The sequence below is a fragment of the Tursiops truncatus genome, chromosome 18 (assembly GCF_011762595.2).
Source record: "Tursiops truncatus isolate mTurTru1 chromosome 18, mTurTru1.mat.Y, whole genome shotgun sequence".
Classification (NCBI taxonomy): domain Eukaryota; kingdom Metazoa; phylum Chordata; class Mammalia; order Artiodactyla; family Delphinidae; genus Tursiops; species Tursiops truncatus.
The window spans coordinates 4,920,858-4,930,186 of record NC_047051.1 but is presented as its reverse complement, the minus strand read 5'-3'; the positions used below and the strand labels follow the sequence as shown (position 1 = coordinate 4,930,186).

Below are 9,329 nucleotides of genomic sequence, written 5' to 3'. Positions count from 1 at the left end.
CCTAGAGGGGTGGGATAGGGAGGGTGGGAGGGAGACGCAAGAGGGAGGGGATATGGGGATATATGTATATGTATAGCTGATTCACTTTGTTACACAGCAGAAGCTAACACACCGTTGTAAAGCAATTATACTCCAATAAAGATGTTAAAAAAAAAAAAAGATAACCAGGTAAGCCAGACCATATGTCTGTAGGTGGTGCTGATTCCCTCTCCTGGCAACAGCATCCACCTGGTGAGTTCTGAGAACCCGAGCTTCAGGACTGCGTCCGGGATGATTCATCACCTTTCTGGCGAGCTACATCTCTCCTCCTCATCCACCTCTAGAATTGCGCGGAAAGCAATAAGAAGAATTCCAACAATAAGAAGAATACCAACAACCATTTCTAGCTTGAGCTCACAGAACATCAATGTCGTCTGGGCACGTCACTTGTTACAACCAGAATAGAAAAAAGACCCTGTCTTCCCACAGCCCCGAGGGCTCCAGCAGGGCAGGGCAGTCCTCTGATGCCTGTTCAGCACAGGCCCAGCATTGGAGGGGCCCCAGGGATGAGGGAAGGAAGCCAGGAGAGAAAGACAAGGGAGAAAGGAGAAGGGCTCCCAGACCACCCAGTACCTAGCCCCTCCTTGGTCAGATAAGGGGAAGTTTGGCCCAAGACAGAGAGGTTAAGTCCAAAGTCACATGCTTTTGTTAGGTAAGCAGTGGCCCTGGCTGGGGTCAGAACCAGGCCTCCTGGTCCCTCATCAAGACTGCGTTATCCTAAAACTTGACAGTCCAGATGCCATTTGATGACTGGGTAAGTCTAATTAACTCCCACCTGGAATAACTGAACTTTTGTGTTGCTTTTATTTGTTTCTTTGATACCTAGTGTTTGCCCAGGTAAAGTCAACTTTTTAAAGATATGGAGTGGGGTCAGAGGCCTTGCTTTTTACACAGTGATAAGTATAGAAGAGTGGCCATGTCTCCACGGGTTCATCTGACTAACAAATTGAGGTTTCGTGGATCAAATTATCCACCAAAACTGCCTCCCTTGTGTTTGGCCCAAAGGAAAAAAGGAAACAAAAAATTATTGAGTCCTGCCAACGCCAGCCCTGCCCATTATCCCCTTGAATCCTCACGGAAACCCAGAGACATCATATCTGCATGGTTACAGTTGAGGCAGCTGTGGCTCAGGGTCCTAAAGAACTGGCCCAAACTCACCCCCTGGCTGAATCAGGGTGCATGGCACAGCTAACCTTTAGGCAGCACAGGGCCTAAAAGTGTTTAGCGTCTGTTGAATGAATAAACGAACTCATATCCATCTGTCTACAGCATCCATACACTTGCCCCTTGACCGTATCTGTAGTCATTATTTGGAAGGTGTCACAAAGACCTTAGAGATTATCCTCACTCCCAAACAGGGTGACAGTGTAGTCAGATAGGAGCTAAAAACACCTGAAAGCGAAAAAGAATTAGCGAAACAGGTTTAATGAATCATTAAAGCCGACGAAACTGAAGGAGTGGAAGGGTGTTGCACAGTTAAGCAATTAACTTGTACTGACACAGCACATTTTGGAACAATTAAGAGATAGGAGAAAATCCATGTCTGCCTGTCACCAGGCTGTCATTGTCGCTGCCACCATGGGTGAGGACCAAGAAGGCTGTCAGGTCAGCAGGGCAGCACGGACGGGGGTGTAGACCAGAAGACCGGGCTCTCGGAAATCTCTCCCATGGCTGTCCTTCCTTTTCTCACCAACGGGACAGGGTCTAAACAGAAAGAAGCCTAATAAAGACTTTGAAGCCCCCCCCGGTGGAGAGGTTCTGCGGGCCGCTCATCGCCTTCCCGGCAGGAGTGCCTTCTGTTTACAGGCTCTGGGAGGACCAGACCCTCCGACTGCGGGCTATGGCAGCATCTGTCCAACGAGCTGAGACGTGATCAGTCAGGAAGAGCTACCTGGAGTTCCTGGGCCCACCCAGATGTTCCTTTCATGTCCGCCTTCCCCAGGATTCAGCGGTTTATAGCCCTGGCCTCAGGAAATCTTGGAAGTTAGTTCTGTTAAAGGAGGCAACGCACTATGCCAGCAGAACACGGTCGGGACCTGGTGACATGGGAGTTTGGCAATGATCAACTGCCCTGATGTAAGACTCGAAATTTGTTTTGAAAGAGGGGGGCTGGGGAAGGAGGTGGTGTAATCAATACTTCGAGTTTGTCCCGATTGGATGGGGTGTGTGCTTTCTTTTCCACCCTAGTTGTTGTTGAAGCTGTTTATTGAAAGGTTGTGCAAATATGATCAGTCGGCTCCAGGGCCATTAATAACCTGCTGGACAAAGCCGGCTCCGTTCCAATTGATTTCGGATTTTTGAAAATGTCAAATTCCTTGGAACAGAGATGAAAGCCCCGGAGGGGTTGGCACCGACGTGTGAGATCTTTGCCTCCGCTGGCACTGATCCAGTGGATTCCGAGCTTGAACACTGTGGCCCTGCCATTTGCTTGCCAGTCTGCGTGAACTGGTGGTCCTGTAGCAGCGCTGGAGAGAGAGGAGGCGTCACAAACAAATACTCGAAGAAGCAAACCACGCACTCTGAAACCTCTCTCCCCACGGCGCTGCCTTCCAAAACTGTTAGATCCAAGATCCTGAGAAAAGTTACACAAGGTTAGCTGTAGGGGACACACACACGAGAGGTGGCCAGTAGTGAGCCCGACCATTATGGCCGGAAAACACGGATTTATACCCCAGCCCGCTGGGGTATAACCTGGAGCAAAGTCATCTCTATTACAGTCACTGTGAACTGAGGATTTCACCATAAATTTCTTATTTCAGAAGAAGTATGTTCTCTGGGCCTTACCCATTTAAGAACTCAGATTCTAAACATGGAGGCCGTCAGAGCCAAGGTCTCTATAATGTCCGATTCGGCAGCTCCGTAAGCTGGCCCACCATCAGAGCTTTGCATGCCACCATCAAAGGACACACACGGGAGACTTCCCTTGTGGTCCAGTGGCTAAGACTCCATGCTCTCAGGGCAGGGGCCCTGACCCCTGGTCGGGGAACTAGATCCCACATGCCGCAACTAAGAGTTTGCATGCCGCAACTAAAGATCCCACATGCTGCAACTAAAAAGATCCCGCGCACGACAACCAAGATCCTGCATGCTGCAAGTAAGACCTGCACAGCCAAATAAACAATAAATATTGAAGAACAAAAGAGGACACACGCAGGCAAGAAGAGAGCCATGCGTCCCGAGACGTGTCAAGACGCCAGGGCACAGCCTGCCTGGTCCATTAATTCAAGAGTCATCGGCCACAGTGTCACCGAGGGAGGCTCGCCGAGGCTGCTCCTGTCTGCAGGTCACTCTGCCCATGTGGTCCCTCCCCCGGGGTCTACCTGGGGCTCCTCTCGGGGCTATTGGGATTGGATGGTCACTGCTGCCCTCCTCTCCCTGAGGTGTCCTGCGCAAACGCCTCCTCTCCACCAGGAGTCTCATCTCATATTCCAGTTGTCGCACTGGATTCTGAGACACCCCCTTCTCCAGGTGTGCCAAGGTGGAGTTAAAATTACAAGGATCCTGCAGAATGAGAAAGACTGGGAAGAAACGTGCTACCAGAGATATCTGCGATTAACATGAACCATATTAATGTTTTCCAGTCGAGTCAAAGATCATTTTTAACTTGGGCTGGATATTTTCTCAGTTGCCTCCAGAGTTCCACTCAACGAGAGTGTATGTAATTTCTGTAGTGTGTTTGTTAAAGCCCATATTTAGAACAAAGCCATTTGGAATGTAGATTGGTACAGCCACTATGGAGAACAGTATGGAAGTTCCTCAGAAAACTAAGAATAGGGCTTCCCTGGTGGCACAGTGGTTGAGAGTCCGCCTGCCGATGCAGGGGACACGGGTTTGTGCCCCGGTCCGGGAGGATCCCACATGCCGCGGAGCGGCTGGGCCCGTGAGCCATGGCAGCTGAGCCTGCGCATCCGGAGCCTGTGCTCCGCAACGGGAGGGGCCACAACTGTGAGAGGCCCGCGTACCGCAAAAAAAAAAACAAACAAAAAACTAAGAATAGAGTTGCCATAGGATCCTGCAATCCCACTCCTGGGCGTAGATCTGGACAAAACTATAATTAAAAAAGACACATGCAGTCCTATGTTCACAGCAGCACTATTTACAATAGCCAAGACATGGAAAACAGCCTAAACGCCCATCAACAGAGAAATGGATAAAGAAGACGTGGTACATATATACAATGGAATATTACTCAGCCATAAAAAGAATGAAATAATGCCATTTGCAGAAACATGGATGGACCTAGAGATTATCATACTAAGCAAAGTAAGTCAGACAAATACTATATGGTATCACTTATATGTGGAATCTAAAACATGACACAAATGAACTTATTTACGAAACAGAAACAGACTCACAGACATAGAGAACAGACTTGTGGTTGCCAAGTGGGAGGAGGGGAGGGGAGGGAAGGAGTGGGAGTTTGGGATTAGCAGATGCAAACCAGTGTATACAGGATGGATAAACAACAAGGTCCGACTGTATAGCACAGGGAACCACATTCAACATCCCATGATAAACCGTAATGGAAAAGAATAGGAAAAAGAACGTATATATGTATACATGTATATATGTATAACTGAATAACTTTGCTGTACAGCAGAAATGAACACATTGTAAATCAACTATACTTCAATAAAATAAATTTAAAAAAATAGAACAAAGCCACTTGCTGGTGAGTGGGTCCTATACAGACTGACATGAGGGGCCACCCATGTTGAGAGAAGGGCTTCACTGAGGGCCAACAGGAAGAAAGTTAATTTTTAATGAAAGCAACTTGTATAGAAACAAAAAGTGAATTTAAAACTAGTCAATTTAAAACACATTAATGGAACAACTCAGAACTTTAAAAGAAGTACACGTTTTAATACTCATGTTAAAGTTGAAAAAACAAAACAAAAATATAACTTTTTATATTTTTGTTATTGTACTTAGTATTTCATTTTCAAAAACAAACCCTGCTGTTTCAGGTATCTCAGCCTTCTAAGTGAAAGAACGCTCAGGACGGTGTGGTGAAATCTGCCCGTATTAACTACCCACAGTAATCATTTTAACTGTTGCTGCTTTGAACGCCTTCACCCTGGGAGAGCAAACATCTCTGGCTCTTCACAGAAGCAGATTCCCTTCGAGAACTGAGAGACTGGTGGTGTTACACGGAGGTGGCAATTTAGACTTTTTCCTCTCAATAACTTTGCTATTTCTATACTTCTTGATTAGCTCAAAACATTGAAGTAAATCAGGGCCACGGGATGGGGAGCAGGGAAGGAGGGAAGCTGAGAGCTGGAGGCCAGAAGGGGGTCTGAGGAAACCCCGAGAAGGTGTCAGCCACCTGCTCTGACTGAAAGCACCCCAGTTTGGTCCAGCTGAGCCCAAACCCACTGGCAGTTGCCCTAAACAGTTTACAAAGTGCCGTCAATTAGCCAGAAACAGCACAGGTTTAACACACCTTGTGGCTTTACCCTGCAAAACATTACAAGGAAGAGAGTTCCTAGGGAACACTTCTCAGCTTCATGGGTAAAGAAGATGAAGACTTCGGGAAATGCTGAAAATGTTAACAAACTCCAGAAAGGAGGCAGAGAGCCTCTCAGCTACTCGGCTGTTTCACTTCTTTTTCTCTTTTCATGGAAAGCACGAGCTCAAAGGAGCGGGGATGGGGTAACCATGACCAGAAGGCGCTGAAGCTGGAAGTGGAGCCAGGAGAAAAGCTGTGTCTCTCGCCCAGGTATGCCGCCTCCCACCCCAAGTCAGGAGTCCCCGACCGTTTCAGGTTTCAGGTTGTTTCCGGGCCCGTCAGGAATCCTGACAGTACGGACCTGGAGAGGAAGAATGCAGTTTCCTGCACTCTGCACACTGCAGCCTGCTATCATTGTCATTTATGTTGGACAAACCCTGAAAGACACAGAGACACACTCACTAAATGTTCCATCTCACAGAAGCAGCTGATGCGGTCGAGTGACCAGAAGCCAGGTGGCCCTGCAGAGCAGGAGGACCAGCTGAAAGCTCAGGTGAAAGTGAAGAGGGGAGAATGTCAAGCCTCCGTTCGGGGCCCAACAACTTAATTTCAGAATTGGGAGACCTGAGCGTCACCTCCTTGACCAAGCTTCCCATCAATGCCACCCTCTTGTGTTTCCTGATTCCCTGCTGTGGGCTCTAGAGGGCAAAACCCCTGGCTGAGATCAGGGACCACACCCACAGACCACCCAGGCCTGGCACAGGGTCCACATCTAACCCGTATTTGCCAAAAGAACAATTTCATGCATAGTAACAAAACAAAAGCAATTTTACACAATGAAAGCACAAAATTCCAAGATCAAACCATCACTGAGCTTGTGTACATCTGAGCAGGGCCACCTGGGCATGTGGGGAGGCCGGGATGGGCACCTTGGTCACAGGAAGGACCTCTGAGGGTATGTGATTGCATCTGGTGAAGAGCAATCCCACTGCCCTGGAAGATGGAATGGAACGGACCTCACGCTTCCATTACACTTTAAAATACTTGTTACATTTTGATTTTTACAACTAGTAACCTCTAGTTTTTAGAAATGAAATACTGCCTACATACTGTTAACCCTATTGGCCCAAATGGTTTAAAACATCCCAACTTCAACTTTACTTTTTGCTAACAGTACAAAGTATCTACAGGTTCATTTATGTGATCAATTTCCAAGTAACCGGTGTGACTTTGGATGTCCCTTCTTCCCTCAGGAATTCAGTTTCCTTTTCTGTACTAGATTATTTAAGTGCCCCCCTGAGTCTTAAAATTCTAGAATTCAGTATAAAATGAACAGGACCTCCCTGCCAAGTGTGGCATTCTAATCTGGAAGACAGTGAGCAGGGAATCAACTCTCATCCCTCCCTCCCTCCCTCCCTCCTCTTCCCCTCTGTCCATCAAACATTTCTTTGTACCAAGCCAAACTCATTTCTCTGGTTAGGGGCATATATCGTGAGTGAGTCAGGAATACAGGTGTTCCCTCTGTAAAGGTCTTCCAGCAGGTGTCTGTGTCCTGGCTGTGAGCCTCAAGGTACCCTCAAGCAATCCAGATGACTGGACCTGTGGACGGGGACGGGGACAGGGCTAGAACGCGCGGGAGAGGAAGCCATGGGAAAACCCAGTCAAGAGCAAGGAACACAGCTGCTGGGGTGTCCCACAAGGGCGTTCGTTCACAAGATAGTTCCCTAATTCTACTGCCCCGTCGTTCAAGGACCTTCTCAACGTCTCTGCCCCTGAGAGATCATTTGAAAGGAGACCAAGGCAGGAATGATCACTTTCCTCGGGCTCAAATTTACCATATGCTCTATCAGGAGGCGTAAGAAATCTGGTCCATTCTTACATATTGATAATTCTATGTTCCAGAGCAGATGCGGTGGTGTCTTAAACTTTCATTGTCCTGCCTTTGGGAGTTGTAGACAATCACAGTGTATTGTCTTTTTTGTTTTGTTTTATTTGAAAGCTAACCCCAAGAAGCATTATAAGCTAGAAACGGGAACTCTCGAAGGGGCCAGGATGTAGTGAATGCCTCCTAGGAAATGCCTCCCCTGCATCTCTTTGTTTCCTGGCGGTGGGAGTGTGGGGTAGAGCGCAGTTCTTCTCAGGTCTGCTCCCACCCACTTCACACACAGCAGAGTGGACAGGGCCGGAGAGCCGGGGCTGCCCCCTGGCCACCTCCCTGGCACACCTGGCCCAATGCCTGCAGTGAGGCCACCCTGGTGCTGCTGACCCCAGGGCAGAACATCGGTAAATGCAATCACCACCCACCCTGTGTGCACTTTATCAGGGAAATGGAGATCTGGCCTCCCAGGACCAGGCAAGAGTCGGGGGCCCAGAAACCTCAGGGCTCCTCTGACTTGGGCGGGGGGTCATCAGATGGTTTAACAGGGGCTGTTGGGGACACACGTGGGGCAGACCAGCTCTCCGTCCCCCGCCCAGGGACAGTACCTGGGACAGGTCTGCAGCGCCAGCACCCAGGCCTAGGTCTCCCTGGGGCATCTTGTCAGTGATGTGCATATTTCAGAAATTGTTAGACACGGAGGACCAACTGTCAAAACCTGAGGGTCTGGACAGAAGCAAGGCCTTGCTCTCCCCAATCAGCTTTCCTGAGTTTCCAGTGAACCTGCCCCGAGGAAGGAACGGCTCCATTAGAGGCAGAAAGCAGTTCTTGGAGGAAGACGCCATAGATGATTGTGACAAGGTCACCTTTGTCTGCAGAGGGGAGTCCATGCTCCCAAAGAGCAAGGACGGGGGCAGGGGAGAGTCTAACCTCAAAGCTCCAGGACAGATGGACAGGCAGAGAAGGGCTGGTGACCATGCAGCTTGTCTGGGCGGGCTCAGGAAAGTCCCAGCCCCCCACGGCTCCCAAGTCAGCATCCAATAGAGAAAGCAGACAGCATTGCAAAAAAAACAAATGACAAACACATCCCCACAAAAGAAAATAAGCTAACTGAACTAACTAAAAGGTTCACCCTGGCTCAAGGGAGGTTAGGAGACCAGACACGTGCTACTTTGCCCCGTAAACCAGCATGTGAATGACCCCAGAGACATCGCTGCTCACCCCTTGCTTGAGGACCAGCCTCTTCCGGTTCCCCTCCCCCCACCCCGATTGATGGGTCCGTCCCTGCACTTCACGTCTTGTGGGACAGTGACACCTGCTGACAGTCACGGTTACTAGGCGCCAGTGCTCAGATATTAAATGGCCCCTTATCCCTTACCTGAGAGCTCTGCGGGAGAGCGGCGCAAGCACAACAGCGAGGGTTTACCCGCTGCTCCTCCGCCCTCTTTGTGGCACTTTCAGTCTCCGAAGCAGCAAAAATAGCCTCAGGAGTGTCCACAACAAAATACCCTTCCTCCCCTCACCCTGCACAGAGGGCGTGAGAGTCACGGCTCGTGCGCGCGCGCGCGCGCGCACACACACACACACACACACCCCTCCATGTTAGAGACGAGAAGGGAGGGCCCAGGGACAGCTAAGGCACTTGGAAAGGTTACTGAAAAGGGATGCGAGTCTCTTCCCAGCACAGGGGAGACCCAGCCGCACTGGTCCAGGCGACCTGCTCAGTGAGTTAACGAGGAAGTCAGTGATCTCTTCCGAGACAGGCCAATCCACACACTCAGTGATCTAGCTCACTGCTTCCTGCAAAATCACCGTCATTCCTCTCGTTCCCCAGTCCTTGCCCTGGAACAGGCAAGGGCTGCTGAGCTGTCAGAGGAGCCCAGTTTTGAAAGATAAATTAATGAGTTCATTCAACAAACGGTTATGGAGTGTGTCTATAGCCAGCCACTATATGCTGCCAGGAAA

General features: G+C 49.3%; 2 long non-coding RNA genes across 2 annotated transcripts; one reads left to right on the top strand and one right to left on the bottom strand.

The window, feature by feature from the left end:
• Nucleotides 1–1,445: 1,445 nt before the first annotated feature.
• Nucleotides 1,446–9,013, bottom strand: LOC109550257 (uncharacterized). Its single transcript, XR_004523085.2, has 2 exons — nt 8,743–9,013; nt 1,446–2,504 (listed from the first exon to the last, which is right to left on the bottom strand). It is a non-coding gene; the product is annotated as an uncharacterized lncRNA (long non-coding RNA).
• On the top strand, nt 2,490–8,749 carry LOC109550256 (uncharacterized). The gene is made up of 4 exons (XR_002176703.3): nt 2,490–4,302; nt 5,007–5,195; nt 5,666–5,758; nt 5,970–8,749. It is a non-coding gene; the product is annotated as an uncharacterized lncRNA (long non-coding RNA).
• Nucleotides 9,014–9,329: the final 316 nt, after the last annotated feature.